Source organism: Protopterus annectens, chromosome 1.part1, assembly GCF_019279795.1.
Source record: "Protopterus annectens isolate FY-2018-M chromosome 1.part1, PAN1.0, whole genome shotgun sequence".
NCBI classification, from domain to species: Eukaryota; Metazoa; Chordata; order Ceratodontiformes; family Protopteridae; genus Protopterus; species Protopterus annectens.
Window position 1 is genome coordinate 1,164,362,075 of NC_056726.1, and position 17,460 is coordinate 1,164,379,534.

At 40.3% G+C, this 17,460-nt stretch overlaps 1 protein-coding gene across 1 annotated transcript in view; it reads right to left on the reverse strand.

The window, feature by feature from the left end:
* PRKCG (protein kinase C gamma) overlaps positions 1-17,460 on the reverse strand; it is a 4,166,346-nt gene that overhangs the window by 371,367 nt on the left and 3,777,519 nt on the right. The gene's annotated exons all lie outside the window — the stretch shown is intronic.

A 17,460-nucleotide genomic window follows, 5' to 3' on the forward strand; every position in this document is an offset into this window, starting at 1 on the left:
GACACTTTTATTCGATCGAAGACAAACACAAGCGCTTTCACATAGATGCTTCTTCAGGTGTATATTATATTCAGTCTAAACACCCTTCTTATACTCATGGTCACCTGATCTCTTAATAAATACTTAAAGATACACATTCCTCTTACCTAATACTTCATTTAAAATACAAGATTTTTTTTTTTTTTAATTATTTAAAAAATTACATATATAAATACATATATGCACATATAAATACATCCACAAAATTCAAAAACATATTAAGAAATTTTTTATCTATGCAGTGGTCTTTTTTTCAAAATGGGTCTCATAGGAATGTAATCATTAAGGCCATGTCCTACATTCGCCCTTAAAAAAAAATTCTTGAATTTTAAATGAAGGCTTACATGGAAGATATTGCCTGTAGTAGTAGTAGTAGTAACTCTTTCAGCTTTTCCCGGTCAGGGGTCGCCACAGCAGATCTGCTGCCTACTTACGATTGGGTGTACCTTTGTTGAAGGTTGTGCATCAGGGCCGGCAACTCGGCACGTAAAAATCTACTGCCAATCATTAGTGGGCCGGAGTTCCGCTGTGGCGATCCCTAATCGGGAAAAGCCGAAAGACACAACAACATGTTGTCCATATGCACATTGTGTCTTAGCATAGAAAGCTGTTTTGATTTCCACACTTGTCTGTAACAATATGCTGCATACTCACCACATCCTGTATGGAGTGAAACATAAGGAAGACAATGAAAAGGACTGAAACACAAAAATACTGACAAAATGTAACTTACAGCAGGGAGGGATTTATACCCTTTCCCTGCTGCTGTGTGACCTCAGAACTGGTATGTAAAATTAGCAGAGGAGGTAGAAGGTGCACAGGGGCTTGACCCCTTGCTAAAACTTTGAAAAATGTGCTTTGATCTTGTCAGATTTTTCAGTGGTTTTCTATGTGCTTAGATTTTGTCACATTTTTTATTTTTTGCGGGGGGGGGGGGACTCCCCCCTGCACCCTCTAAAAGCCTCTGCTAATTATACATACCAACTCCAAGATTGCACAGCAGTGGGGAAAGAGCATTAACCCTTCCGCTAGTATAAGTTCAATTAGTCGTTATTTTTGTGTATCAGTCTTTGTCAGTTTCAGTCTTGATTTAACAGTTTTTTTTTTACTGTCGATGTTGTTTCAGTCATTTTAGGAACACCCATATCTGTATCTATATCTATATCTATATCTATATCTATATCTATATCTATATCTATATCTATATCTATATCTATATCTATATCCATATCTGTATCTGTACAGGCAGTCCCCAGGTTAAAGACGAGATCCATTTTTTAGTCTGTCCTTAAGATAAATTTGTATGTAAGACGAAACACGTACATATGGTTGTTTTTAAATGTCACTTAGTCAAATGTTTGCCTCAGTCTAGTATTTTTTTTTACTTTTCTTTGCATATAAAATACTTTAGAAACACTTCCAAACAAAAAAAAATCTTAAACATAATACTGTACACTGTAGCTATGCTTCCTTATTTCTTATTAGCTTTGCTTCCTTACTTCCTATCAACAAAGCTGGTTTAAGACATCTTGTTATTAAATGCAGTGTTTATGAGGACTTTTTCATACATACCTTTCAACTGTACAGATTTTTGCAGAATGTCTAGATTTTTGCCTCATTTTTTGGTCCATTTTTCACAAAATCATTATTGCTTAGCAAAAGTAGTGGCAAATTATTAAAGACTGAAGACAGAAAATAATGACAGATATTTGAGTTTCCGAATTCATATCCTTCAAAAAATTAATGCTAATGCAAAACCTGTTATTCTATCAACTTTCTAAGTTTGTAAGTGCAATTGTTGTTGTTTTTCTTTCGACGTTTCCTGGTTAGGGGTCGCCACAGCGGAACTCCGGTCCGCTAATGATTGGCAGTAGATTTTTACGGTGCTGAGGTGCCAGCTCGATGCCCAACCTTCATCGAAGGCATGCCCATTCACGCATGCCTTTTGAATGCTACTCAACTGCGGGGAGGACATGCAGACTCCACACAGAAGGAGCTCCAGCTGAGAATCGAATGGGAGAACCTCTTGCTGTGAGGCGACAACGCTACTGCTGCACCGAATATTTATTAAAATTGTCCCTATTTTCGGGCATTGGTAAAGTACAGTTGTGTACACTTACCATAAATGTAGATGTTTGAGTGTATTCACTATTGCAGTCATTACATTTGGGAAATCCTGCTGGCAGGTTGCCCCCAGTCGGCCCAAATTCCAAAGTCCCAGGTCCTGCACCGGCCGCCGTCACCCCCTCCCTGACGTCAGGTCGTCAGGGGTACAAAAGATGTGGCCAACAACATTTTCTACAGTTTTACTTGCCCCAGATGTCAAGTGCCCCCTAAAAGGGTGGCCAAAATTTATATACATATATATATATATATATATATATATATATATATATATATATATATATATATATGTATGTATACATGCACCAATATAAACTTTACCTTCATCTACAAGCAAATGTACTACATAAATTGTATAAATCAGAGAAGGAAAGATAGGTTCCATCAGAAGAAAAGGGGGATGGCGGGTGGGTAATCTGGACTGCAACAGTGAATACACTCGAACATCTACATTTATGTTAAGTGTACACAACTGTACTATGTTCTTCGTGTTTCACTGTTGCACTCATTACATTTGGGTAGAGTCCCAAAGCTATGGTTGGGAGGCTGGAGCTAAACAGCCTTAGAAGTGACTATGAGGCCCTGCAGGACTTCAGTGGCAAAGCCTGCCCTGGATTTAGAGTAGAGTGGTAAATGATAGTGCTTTGTAAAGGTGTGGACTGAACTCCAAGTAGCAGCCTCTAAAATGTCCTTGGTTGGTACTCCCCTGAGAAAGGCTGCTGAAGTGGCTGCACCTCTGGTTGAATGTGGCCTAATGCCCTTAGGCACTGGCTTGCCATGGTGTAAGTAGCAGAAATGAATGCAGTGGCCTATCCACTTTGAAATAGTCTGCTTTGAGGTAGCCTTTCCTTGTGGTCCTGCAGCATACGCCACTAGTAATTGCTCTGTCTTTCTGAAAACTTTGGTTCTGTCCAAGTAGAATCTAAGCTGTTTGTGTACGTCCAAAGAATGCAGAATTCTCTCCCCCTTGTTCTGTGGATTTGGATAAAAAGTTGGCAGATGAATAGCTTGGTTAAGAGCCACACTGGACACCACCTTAGGCATAAATGTTGGGTTTGTCCTCAGAGAGACTCTGTCTGGATAAAAAATGATAAAAGGTTCCACAGCCATGAGTGCCTGTAGCTCTGAAACTTGTCTTGCAAAAGTTATTGCTAGGAGCAGAGCTGTTTTCCAAGATAAAAACTTTATGTCAGCAGTAGCAGCTGGCTCAAAAGGAGGCAGGGTGAGTTTTTCCAAGACATAGTTGAGGTCCCATGCAGGCATTGGTGATCTCCTTGGAGGCCTTACATTTTTGGCTCCTCTGAGGTACTGTTTTAATAAGGGATGAGAAAATTTGGTTGCTCTGTATTGTAATGAGTCGAAATGGCAGAGGCATGAATTTTAATAGATGAAAAAGATAGGCCTTTGTCCAGCATCTTAGTTAAGTATTGCAAAATCTGAGGAATATTTGGCACAGCTGTATCAGTTCCTTGTGCCTGGTTCCAAGCACAGAATCTCTTCCATTTTCCAGCATAAGATTTTATAGTACTAGGCCTTCTGGCCTCCAAAATGACATCCATCACAGCTTTACTGAGAGGTGTGTTTTGTATGTCTACATTATCTGCCATGCTGCCAGCTTTAAAGTCCTGAGTTGGCTGTGCAGGATCTGATTGTTTTTCTCGGACAGTAGATGAGGTATTTGAGGTAAGGTGCAAGCTGGGCATTGAGACAAGTTCTTTAGGATTGGAAACCAGTAGTGGCAGGGCCAGTCTGGGGCAATCAGTATCATTTTTGGCTTTTCCTGTCTGACCTTTAGGAGTACCTTGGGGAAGAGAGGTAGAGGGGGAAAGGCATATACTGATAGGTTTTTCCAGCTGAAAGATAGGATGTCCACTTTCCATACTTGTCTGTGATAAATCCTTGTGCAGAATCTTTTTAGCTGGTAGTTGTGAGGGGAGGCAAATAAATCTATGTCCAGGCATCCCCATTTCCTTGTTATCATGCTGAAGACTTGTGGATCCAGCTGCCACTCATGGGGATCCATGAGGTTTCTGCTTAGTTCGTCTGCCAGAGTATTTTTCCTTCCTGGCAGGAACTGTGCCTGCAGATGTACTTGGTAAGTTAATGCTGTGTCCCACAAAGTCATGGCTAGTCTGCAAAGGGGGTAAAAATGTGTGCCCCCTGCTTGTTTATATACCACATGACCGTGGTGTTGTCTGTCTTTATCAGTAGTTTTCCCGGATGAAGTAGGTCCTTGAAGGCTGTCAGGGCATTCTGAACAGCTAGCATCTCTTTTTGATTGATATGTGGATGCATTTGGGTTGAGGAACATGTGCTCTGAATTCATCTTCCTGCCATGTGATCCCCCCAGGCATAATCTGATGCATCCATTGTTAGTGTATGCCTGGCTGGGGGTAATGCAAATGGCTGTCCCTTGTTTTGGTGACAAGCCTTTGCCCACCATCAAAACTCCTGTTGTAGGCAGGGAATAAGATTAATCATTGTTTCCAGGCTGTGGCAATGTTGAGTCCAAACACTTTTTTAGGTACCATTGAAGTTTCCTCATATGCAGTCTTACATATGGAATTAGTAGGATGCAGGATGCCATGAAGCCCAAAGCCTGCAGAATTTTTCTTGCAGATAACTGGGCCTTTGTTGCCAACATTTTGAAATAGGTAGTCAGTTGCCTTTGTTTGTCTGGCATGAGATAAGCCATCTGGGCAGTTGTATTTAAGCTTGCACCCGGGAATATTATCTCTTGGGAGGGTACTAGTTTTGATTTATTTTTGTTGACTGTGTACCCTAGGCATGTTAGAAGTCTTTTCACAAATGCCAGATGCTGTAGAAGAATGTCCATGTTCTCTGCTTGAATTAGACAGTCGTCCAAGTAAGGATATATTTGTATTCCTCTTTGTCTACAAAATGCAATTACTGGTGCCAGGCACTTGGTAAAGACCCTGGATGCAGTAGATAAGCCAAAGGGCAGTGCAGAGAATTGGTAATGCATTGAGCCAGCCTTGAATCTGAGGTATCTTCTGCATAATTGTCTGATTGGGATATGCAGATATGCCTCTTTTAGGTCTAGCGTCACCAGCCAAGCGTTCTTGCCCAGCATGGGCAGAAGCTGCTGCAAAGTCATCATCTTGAATTTTGGTATATCCAGGAATGTGTTCGGAATTGATAGGTCCAGTATTAGTCTCCAGGTCTTATCCTTTCTGGGTACCAAGAACAGTCGAGTAAAATCCTTGTCCCTGCTCTTGCTCTGGTACTTGTTGAATGGCCCCATGTCCATGAGGGATGAGACTTGTTTTTGTGCCTCTGCCCATTGATTGTTTGGAAGATCTGGCCAGCCGTTTGCCTTTGGCAGGGTATGGAAATGGAACTTGTACCCTTGTGACACGATATTTAGAACCCACTTGTCCTGGGTTATAATGTGCCAATTTTGAGAAAAAAGTGATAATTTTTCCCCTAAGGGTGCTGCAAGAAGATAAGTGCTTGGTGTAGGCAGGGGGAAGTCATTGGGACTGTTTCCTGTATGGTTGTGATTTGTCTTCTCCAACTTTGTAGGTAGAAGCACCCCATTGCTTTGACCTGTAGGAACCTTGCACCTGGGTTCTACCTCTAGGGAATCTGGATCTGCCCCTTTGAGGTCTGTCTGACACAGGAAAGGAACAATTCTTTGTATGCCAGTGTCTACTAAACCTAGGTGGCTGTACTTGTAAAAAATCTTTGACAGTTTGCATAGATTTAGCTTTGTCCTCCATTTTCTTTAACACCTCCTCTGCCTTAACACCAAACAAAGTATCATGCTGTAAAGGTGCATCTAATAATTTAACTTTGACATGATCAGGCAGTTTTTGCTCCTTTAACCAAGCATGCCTCCTAATTACAGAACCCGTAACTGCGGCATTGCAGGACACCTCCAAAGAATCAAAACCACATTGCAAAGTATGCTTTCCAACTTGTTTAGCTGAATGCAATAAATCCTGCATTGCCTTGTTTTCTGCACATTCAGAGTTTAATAACATTTTCTGTTTAAGCAATGCCATGACATGTTGCCGATATTTGAGCATATGAAACTGACAGTTTAAGGGCCTTATAGCCAAGGTTGCAGATGTGTAAACCTTTTTTTCCCCATCTGTCCAGTGCCCTAGAATCTCTGTCAGAGGGGGTAGGGTTTTTTGCAGTGGAAGCCTTAACTCCTTTGGGACCCTGTGAAATAGTTTCTAGGTCTGCAGCAGGGTTTTTAAAAAGGAATTTATGAGAGTCAGGAACCCTGTAATATCTGTCAGGCTTAACAGGAGCTGGAGGTAAGGAGTCAGGGGTAAGACTAGACTCCGAAAACACATCATTTACAAAATCTAACACAGGTGGGATGGCTAGTTGGTAGTAAAAGGAAATCCCTGAGCTTCTTTTTTGATTCTGAAAAATCTTGGCTCTCCCAGTGGAAATGCTCCCTGATGGTATGCAAGGTTTCCCCAAATGAATAGTCCTCTGGAGGAGAAGCTGAAGGTATAGATTCTTCAGCATCAGAATCATCATAGGGGGGAAGAGAATATTCCTGATCAGGGGAGGAATCAGAAGAAATAGAAACCTGATCTGAAGATTCATAGTCAGTCTCTTGCCTAGGTCTCTTATCAGGAGGGGGATGGGAACCCCTGATCAAGGTAATTAAGTCTTCGGCCATTTTGAGCATCTGTTTTTTGGGCATAGAGGCCTGTCCACGCGGCTCTTGAGTTTTTTTCTTTGCTTTAGAAGGTGCTTTAGTCTTTGCCTTTGAAGCTGAGGTTGGCTTAATGTAAAGATGTTTAGGTCTGAATACACCCTCAGAAGCCGGTGCCTGCTCAGTGGCTCCGGATCCATCTGAAGGAATAGTATCCGAGGCTCCAATACCTTGAGTTTCCAGCGGCATGGCCGACTCCACGTGCAAGTCGGTAGTAGGCTGTGACTCTAAAGTTGCGGGCATCAGGGGCTGCGAAAGCGCCTCACTGAGAACCGGCGACTGGCTTGGGAGAACCTTTGTAGTCGGTTTTGGGCCTCGGTTGTCTATCTCTCTCCTTTTCTTTGCGTTTTTTTTTTAACTCTGGTAGTTGGATGGCTATCCGACGACATTCCTGGATAATTAAACTGGCGTCCAAAATAGTTTAAAGCAAAATCATACTGACTCTTAATAGTGCATTGGTTAAATCTAGCACAAAACCGACAACTAGCAACGTTGTGATCAGGGCCTAGGCAAGGAATACAGTAAGAATGAAAGTCCTTATGAGGTATTTGCTTTCCACAAGAAATACAATTATTAACTTTTTCTGATATCGGTCTGGAGCAAGAAAAAAGTTTCCCCAATGGGGTACTTAGCTTTTATTGAAGACTTTGGATCTGAAACTCGTACACGAAAATCTCAGGAGAAGGCCGACCTGCACTTGCGAACTGCTTCTGCTTCGGGCACCGCACGGCAAGAAAGACTGGAGAAAATGGCGTTGGCTGCATCTTTTGTACCCCTGACGACCTGACATCAGGGAAGGGATGAGATTGGCTGGCACGGGACCCGGGACTTTGGAATTCGGGCCGAGTGGGAGCAACCTGCCAGCAGGATTGCCCAAATGTAATGACTGCAACAGTGAAACACGAAGAACATCACTTTTATTTATGGCTTTGTCCAGATTTCTTGTTCTAAGAGGTTTAGAGGTATGACACGCGCACACACACACACACACACACACACACACACACACACACACACACACACACACACACACACACACACGCACACCACACACACACACTCACACGCGCGCACACGCACACACTTAACCCTACTTTACCTATTCTGTAAGTAACCCCCTCCCCTTATGAAACCACCCACCTCTTAACTGCTGCCAGAGGATCGCTCACTCGCTTTCACTCTTCACTCTCTCTCTCATACACACGGTTTCTTCCTCATTCATACCTGCATTCACTCACACATCGCTCTCACTCTCCCGATCTCTCTCACACACACATAGTCACTTCCTCATTCATACCTGCATTCACTCACACATTGCTCTCACTCTCCCAATCTTTCTCACACACATACTTTAGAAGACTGAAACCCCACTCACCCGACTTTCATAACACCAAGCTGAAAACACAGAAAACCATATATCAGCAGCCTCCAGGAGCACCAACTTACAACTCCAGGTAAGTAACCACTTGGCCACCATGTTTAACTTTGCCCCGAGGTAGTGCGATCTCAGAGTTGGTATATTTAGTTGGGGAGGTGTAGGTGGCACAGCCCCCACATAGGGGCATTAGGAGGCAACCCCCCCCACATGGGTGGATTTAATTTGCTTCAGTTTTAAGTTATTTTTTTAATGTGGCCAAGCGGTTACTTACCGGGAGTTGTAAGTCAGCGTTCTGGGAGGTCGGTGATGTGCGGTTGCCTGCATTTTCATCTCAGCATTATGAAAGTCAGGTAAGTGGGACTTCGGTCTTCTAAAGTAGACAAATATATAGGTTCATAGGTTCATACTAGGCTATCTGCCCTAGGGCATTTATAAGCCTAGCCAGAGTGTGTTTGGCTTTAGCCACCCATTTTAAATTAATTTTGCTATGCCCTTTTTCGAGGTTAGTATACTGTTATGTATATATATATATACATATATATATATATATATATATATATAAATATATATATATATATATATATATATATAAATATATATATATATATATATATATATATGGGTTCCATACACTAGATCGAATTTTCACTAATTCGAAATAGTGCATGGAATGCTTACTGCAGCGAAAGTGCACTTAATCAAAAGTGCACTTACGCGAATGTTCAGTACAACGAATGGGTGCTGCACTGAACTTCTGTGCAGTACTCACGGACCATAGGGTTAGGGCACGGGTCATAGTAAGGGGATAGCCTGTAGGGCTATCCCCTTACCATTACCCGTGACCTAACCCTAAGGTCCGTGATGACTGCAGCGCAGTGAAAGACATAGTAATGTCCTCCACTATGGTGGGATAGTCATGAAGCTTAGGGTTAGGGCATGGGTTAGGATAAGGGGATAGCTTTACTAACTAACCCCTTGCCCTAACCCTAAGGTCCATGACTATCACACCATAGTGAAGGACATAGCTTGTTTGTTATGACCTCCACTGTGCTGCGGTGTTTTTGGTGAAGTGCACTTACGGAAATGTTCACTTTCGTCAAAGTAAACTTTCGCAGAAGTGAGACTTCCTGTTATAAGTTCGAAGTACTGAACTTTCGTTCTTGTAATAGGCATCCATACATATATATATATATATATATATATATATACACATATATACATATATATATATATATATATATATATATATATATATATATATATATATATATATATATATATATATATATATATATATATATATATATGTACGTATGTGTAGGTTTCTTATTTATATAAATATATATATATATATATATATATATATATATATATATATATATATATATATATATATATATATATATATATATATATATATATATATATATATATGTATGTGTAGGTTTCTTATTTATATAAATATATATATATATATATATATATATATATATATATATATATATATATATAAAGATATATATATATAGTGGTGTAACCGTGGCTCTGTATGATTGTCATTCTTCAAGTGACACCCCGACCCCATGTACAAAATGGGAAAAGGGTTTGAGGATAGATGGTTGTATACACACACACACACACACACACACACACACACACACATACATACATATATATATATGTATTTATATATATATGTGTGTGTATGTGTATATATATATATATATATATATATATATATATATATATATATATATATATATATATATATATGTATATATATATATATATATATATATATATATATATCGGTCCCCTTCAAAGTAACAAAATTGCAGAAGATCGAACCTTTGATCATTGATGATCTGTAGACTGAAATTCTGCAATACCGAACCTCCCCCAAAAAATAAAAACTTAAAAGTGTAAACTTCTTATTTCACATTTTTGCAGGGGGGCAAGCCCCCCCAGCACCCATCATGAGGGGAGCTGCACCCCCAGCACCCTATGCTACTTAGATATAGCAACTCCAAGATCGCACTACAGTGAACAGAATGGTAAAGTTCTTGTTCCACCCTGTATAGTGATTTCCATTTACAGGGTTCGATATTGCAGGACTTTAATCTTCTGGTCCTTGATGATCAGAGGTTTGATGTACTGCAATTTCAATAATTTCAAGGGGACTATAATAAGGGATCTGTGGACCCAAGTAGATAGTAACCTCTCCTTTGATAATCACATTGCCAAAGTGGTTAGATAATCCTTCTACGTGGCTCACCTTATTACAAAAGGGTTTGCATTCAGATCAAAAGAGGTCATTGTACCCCTCTACTCATCGCTCATCAGTCCCATCATAGAGTACAATGCCCCATTTGGGATGTATCTTACAAGACAAGTGCAACAGCTGGAAAGGCCACAGAAGTACCTAACCAAGAGGATCACTGGCCTCAAAGAGATGCCCTATGCAGCTCAGCTGAAGAAACTCCAGCTGTACTTGGTTGCATACTGCCTACTCAGAGGTGATCTCTGCCTGACATACAAGGCCATGTCCAACCCAGAACTGATCGACATGCTCCACCTAATGAAAAGCTTATCCCCACAAGCCACACGCTCTAGGGATCTAAACCTCACCACAACAGTAAATAGGATGTGCTGGAGGGATAGATTCCTGTCACAGAGACTTCCCATGCTTTGGAACAAGATTCCAATCTACATTATGCAGAGCTCCTCGCTAACACTCTTCAAGAGAAACTTTGACGAGTGGATGGGAAACAGAAAGTTTACCCCGGGGATCACTTCAGTGGCTCTGCTGGACAGATGCACAGGGAACTAATCTAAGGGGGTGGCGAAAGCCAACACATTCTGGCTAGGCTTATAAATGCCTTCGGACAGATAGCCTAGTACCTACCTATGAACCTATGACCGATACACACACACACACACACACACACACACACATATATATATATATATATATATATATATATATATATATATATATATATATGTGTGTATACAGAGAGAGAGAGAGAGAGAGACACACACACAGACAAACATGGCTCTGTGTGTGTGTGTGTGTGTGTGTGTGTGTGTGTGTGTGTGTGTGTGTGTGTGTGTGTGTGTGTGTGTGTGTGTGTGTATGCTTGTCTGTTTCAAACTAAATACAAAAAATGCAGCATTTAGCAAAAAAGGTAGTTTCACCTCATGTATTATAAATGGATTTCAGACATATACAGTCATAAGAAACCCTGATAATTATGTTCACACCTTTCTTTCCTTCAATCATCATGTTTCCACCATAGTCAGGAAATCTTTCTGTCAAGCTCATTTAATTCTTTGAGATACAGAAGAGTCATCCTATCTCTGCACTATCAGACTTGCAAATGTATACAGTACCCCTTTAGTTATGTACAAAACCAAGCATATTGTTAAACTGGAAATGTTGCACAGATTTCTAACCAAGAAAATTAAAACTTTCTTTTTTTTTCAATTATCCCAGTAGCTTAACACAACCCCCTTTATACTCAGAAGCATATAAACTTCTCAGAGGTAATCTTTGTCTCACTTTTCAAGCCATGAAAGATCAAATCTTATCTGGGCTCCTATTTCTTTGTAAAATCAGTGGTTCTGCAAATACTTGCACTAGGGATTTAAATTTATATCAACAAATAAAAAAAACCTCACTGGAGGGATAGGTTTCTAACTCAGTGTATTCCTAGCCCATGGGAATAAATTACCACTGCTGGCCAAGCAAAGTACTTATTTGTCAGTCTATAAGGCTAGTCTTGATAACTGGTTGGCTAGACACACATTTACACCAGAGTTATCATGTGTGTGAAGAACTTTTAATTGTACCCATTTAAAAATGCTACAGCAGGGAAAAGGAATAATTCCCGTTCTGTGCTGTATTGTTGGTGTAGCGCAATCTCGGAGTTGGTATATTTAAATAGGGGGTGTGTGGGGATGCAGGGGGGCTTGGCCCCCCTGCAATGACATCTTTGTGTTTGTTTGTTTGTTTTTTTCTTATTACTTTACAGTGATCGACCATCTGAAATATCGACCATATGGTCTCGACCATATGGTGTTCGATATTTCAGATGCTCGATCTTTTCATAGGTAACCATAAAAATATATGTGTGTGTGTGTGTGTGTGTGTACACACACACACACACACACATATATATCTCTATCTAATTATATATATATATATATATATATATATGTATGTAAAATATATATATAAAATATATATATATATATATATATATATATATATATATATATATATGGTTAGCCATTTAATGGCCCCTTTCTATCTATTTCAAACAATTTAGATAAGATCATCTCTAATATAAGAGTCAGTATATTTACTGGAATTTTTGATGTCTGTATTTAATGATGAAATCAGCTATTAGGGCCAGATTTTAGAAAGTTTGGTGGACTTAAATGTCCATCTTTACATGTCCAGAAGACTGAGCTGTACCATTTGCAGTTCAGAGTATACTAATGGGAACTGGAAGAGCACTGGATCCAGTTCCAAAAGAGGAATTAGGCTACAGCAAATTTGGCACATTGACTAGGTTCACCAATATATGAGGCCAAATCAGTGGTGAAGCCCACAAATACAAATTAATTTCTCAGAGATGTGGAATCTCCAGCTGTATCTAGAACTTGATACTACTGGCAGGACCTGGTAGGAAGGTGGATCACCTGCATATCTAGTTCCACATACAGGTGGCGCTGTACTGCACAAATCAGGAGAAGTAGGCCTGCCGGGGAGTATGACCATGCGCTGCAATGAGTAGTGTGATACTTTCCTAACTCCTTGGGGAATGGGTTACTTAAGTGTGTTGTGAAGAAAACAGATTGTATTCCCTCAAAGACTAATGGGCTACTCTCATGTCCTTCTGCTTTGATGTTGTAAATGCAGGCATGCTAGCTATTTTGGCCAACAAGCCTGCTTTTACCACTTTAAGTGCCTTATGGCCATACAGCTTCATCTGTATGTCAGACCTGGCAGCTTCAGCCTTATGTTTATATGAGGTAACGTGGTTCATTCATTAACAATGAATGTTATTGAACTGCCTTATCTTATCTGGGCATAGTAGGCCCCATTTATTTCATTACCCTAAGCGCAGGTTGGCTATTCCTGTTCAGAATAGGGAAGTAGGGATGACAGAGGCTGTGCACTCTCCCAAGATCAGTGTTTTGGAATCTGACCCACACATTGCTGAATTTCAGTGTTTCTTTTATCTTCTGGAACAAGTCTTATTCTAGCCAGTTTCACTGAATGCAAACATATTTATTTTTCTCTAATCAAAGTAAACAGTTTAGCTAATAAGTTGTGGTGACGTGAGTCTCGCCAGAATTCACTAGAAAAGGCATTCGGGCCCCCATTTTATCATTTTTTAATATTTTAGCTTCCATTTTTAATGACGATTGTCTTCATGCCTACTGACTGAGTCATCCCTTTGAACAGACATTGGGGCTGTCATCCAGGCAGCCATGAGCATGACAGGCATTCTCACTGGTATCCCAGCAATGGCAGTATATTTTGTTTCTTGCCTAACTTCATGCTTTGTGATACTGTGGGCTCTTTGTACCACCACAGCACACATGCCCATGTCTTTCCTGCGCTGTCTAATCATGATGAGCCTCTGGACTGTAACTGAGGCCATGTCTTTAGAGGTGAAATGCCCCTCCCCAGATGTACATGTGGATCCTCCTTGCTGTCCCGTCAAGCAATGCACCTGCTGGTTGACCTCATGTAACCTTGGCTGTAGTCAGCTCTGTATCACTTTACACTACCACCATAGGCTTTTTAATTGCCATTTTTACTTCTACCTGAGAGGAGTTATGTTGGGCCATTTTTATTCTACCTGAGAGGAGTTATGTTAGACTTTATACATCTAATGTTTATCTGAGATAAAATTGTCTCATCTAATTTATTCTAATACATTTTTGAACATTCAGTACATCTCAAGTATTATAAAGGTTGTCCATTTTTTTAATATCTGCTTAATTTCTTGATCTGATAATAACATTTCACCATAATGTATTGGTATGCAACTTTCTTTTTTTTTATACTGCCATTCTAAATATTTGACATCCATTTCTCCCTGTATTCACCAATAATTACCTTTCTGTTAGTGTATCATTATCTGTTTGAGATTTGATAATTTGTTCTTTATGTAATATGCTGTTAAAGTATACAGTGTTACTTAACCTTGCTTGTATATTTTGCAATTCAGGCTCTAGCCTTCTAATTTTTCTTTTGACCTTATGTTTCAGCTTTCTTAGCCGTTATTTTTAATGATTTTGTTGCTTTTGCAGCCTACCCATAAATCAATCATATATCTTTGATGCTTTGATGTCCTTATTGTTCTCTTCAGATCCAATGGTTATTATTTAGTTAATAAGTTACATTTGATCAGTTATTGAAGAGCATGGTTTGAAATGTATCTTACCTTTATAGTGGTATTAAGACCCATGTCCCCTAAGGCATTGTTAATTCAGAACGTGTCTGATCCAGTAATTAGAATGATATCTCCTGTAAATGTAAACTGATCTGATTATTACTCTCCAGCCATGCATTGCCAGTCCTCTTTAACATGTCTTCTTTGAGTATTTATTCTGCTCTTCACGATATTCCTGTTTAAATCATTCACAACTGTAATGTTATTCTTTAATCCAAGGACTCTCTTATCTGTGTCCACAGTGCTTGCTCCATGCAGCTGAGACAAGAAAGGACCCACTTTTGAGACTTTAAGTATTTTTCCTCTGTTTATTTGCTAAGTTTTTCTGCATAGCCGCCTATTTTGAGCATTTTATGGCTTGTTAAATTTGATTTCTGCATTAGTAACTGTATATAGAGCACAACCTAGAGCTGTTTACTGAATTTCCTGTTTGCACTTATTTTTAAAATCGTTTTTTTCTCAAAACTTGCATTTTATCTGTCTTTGGCCTAGCACTCTTGTGTGGGGTCATTTACTGCACTGTTATAACTTGTTGATACTTGTTAACCTCTGCTATCTCTGAAAAAACAAAAAAACAAAAAAATCTTGCTTTTTTCCCGCTTTTCTGAGATTTAAAAAAGTTCAGTTACAGGCTTGCTGTTCTTGAAATGTTTGTAAGTTTCTGTGAGGCCATTTTTTGCTTGGGCTAAAGGAAAGTCTCTCTGTTGATCAGTGGCAGTGAAAAACATTGAGCAGCCTGCCTGCCCCTGTGGGAGTGGTTACTGACTTGAAACTGTAGTTTTATTGGCCATTTTGGGTCAATTCCAAAACTCCTTCATCTTCCTCTCTTAAAACCTGGTTGCCTCGTGGTTTTGGAATCTTTTCAGGCTTGTTGGCTGTTGGTGAAGCACCCACCAAGAGGAGAAAACGCTGAGAGAAGAAAGGAGCCACTTTTGAGACTTTAAGTATTTTTCCTCTGTTTATTTGCTAAGTTTTTCTGCATAGCCGCCTATTTTGAGCATTTTCTGGCTTGTTAAATTTTTTGCGCGTTTTTGAGCATAGCGCAGCAGCGGGCAGCGCCGCCTAATTGGGTTTAAACTATTCCTGGCTCCACAAAGTCTGCTCTTCACTTTTTCCCTTAGAACTGCTCTATCTCTCAATTTAAACACCATATTCTCATTCTAAGGCCCTTCACTGGTCCAATTAAGTAATCCTACAAGTTAGCACTCTTAAACCATAAGCACTACTTACTCTTATACTCTCTACGATTACCCTGTCCTCCATTGGTCCGTCTTAAATTCAGTTTCCCTATTACTCTAGCATGTCCAAAGGTCAATCAATGGTTTCCTCTCCAGTCCAGCTGGTGAATCTGGGAATTTTGAGGCAATGTTACAACTGTCTCATGTACACGGACAACCCTCTCCTCCTCCAAACAGGTTCAAATATATGTGAGAGATACAACTATTTAGCCAAACTGGAGGCTGAGCTCTCTCATCTCAAAACTGGTGTAACCAGTCAGGAGGAGAAGGTAACCTCACACAACACAATTCCAGTATCACATAGTCCCAAAACATCAGCGAACCAAACACATAAATACACAAAAACATACTTGGAGGCTCTAAATAAAAATCTACATAAGCAACAGAGACCTCCAAAGCAGACATCCAAGCAAATGCTACCTCAAAACAAAACACACACAACACATAACCCACAAAGTCAGTGTGCCAAGCAGCCACAGCCCTTAAGGCTGAATAACACACCTAATACTCTTGTTATAGGTGACTCTATTGTCAGACACACTGACGTCCCACTCACCAGGCTGAATAAAGAGAAGGTCATGGTGAGCTGCCTGTCGGGTGCTAGGATCCGACACATAACGCAAGCACTCAAGTCACTCCAAGGCAAATACAAATATGACTCAGTCATTGTACATGCTGGTGTGAATGACCTGAGACGTACCTTCCTGGACTACATGAAAAGAGACATAGAGGAGCTCTCTGATCATGTATCTCAGGCTGGTATGACCCTGACCTTGAGCAGCATCTTACCCTCACCTAGAATGATGCCACAGTATAAAGACAAAATGATCGATTTCAACAATTGGCTAAAATTTTGGTGTCATTCAAAGGGGATCCAGTGTCTGTCAGCCTGGGATGACATGCTCGACAAGCCACGTTGCTTTGCTAGGGACGGCTTGCACCTGTCACCACTGGGCTTTCGGATATTGGCAAAGGCTCTTGCCACCCCCATAGTGCCTTTTTAGGCAAGGCTCAAAAGTCAAACCCACCCCATAGACAGCACAAGGAACAAGAAACTAAGGGTAATGCTGCTAAACGCCAGAAGTCTTAACCTCAAGATGCATGCACTCGAAGCTCTCCTCAGTATGGAGAACATCGATATCTGTGCAGTGACAGAAACCTGGTTCAAGGCTCCAGAGAGCACCCCAGCACTACCAGGCTGTACCTCATATCATGCTTTTCGGCCCCAAAACCCGGACCGAACCACAAAAGGAGGGGGAGTTTCCATATTTATCAAGGATATCCACACCTCCAGGTTAGTGGCATTGCACGAGTATCAGAGACCATCCATGTGCAACTAACAATGGGCAAGACTGCTTTTCAGTTAATAGCATCCTACAGACCACCCTCTCAAAGTCAGGAATCCCATTTGGCTTTCCTGAAAACATTGGAGAACATGAAGATCTCTCTGAACACCATTATATTGGGCGACTTCAACTACCCAAACATTGACTGGGAGCACTACTC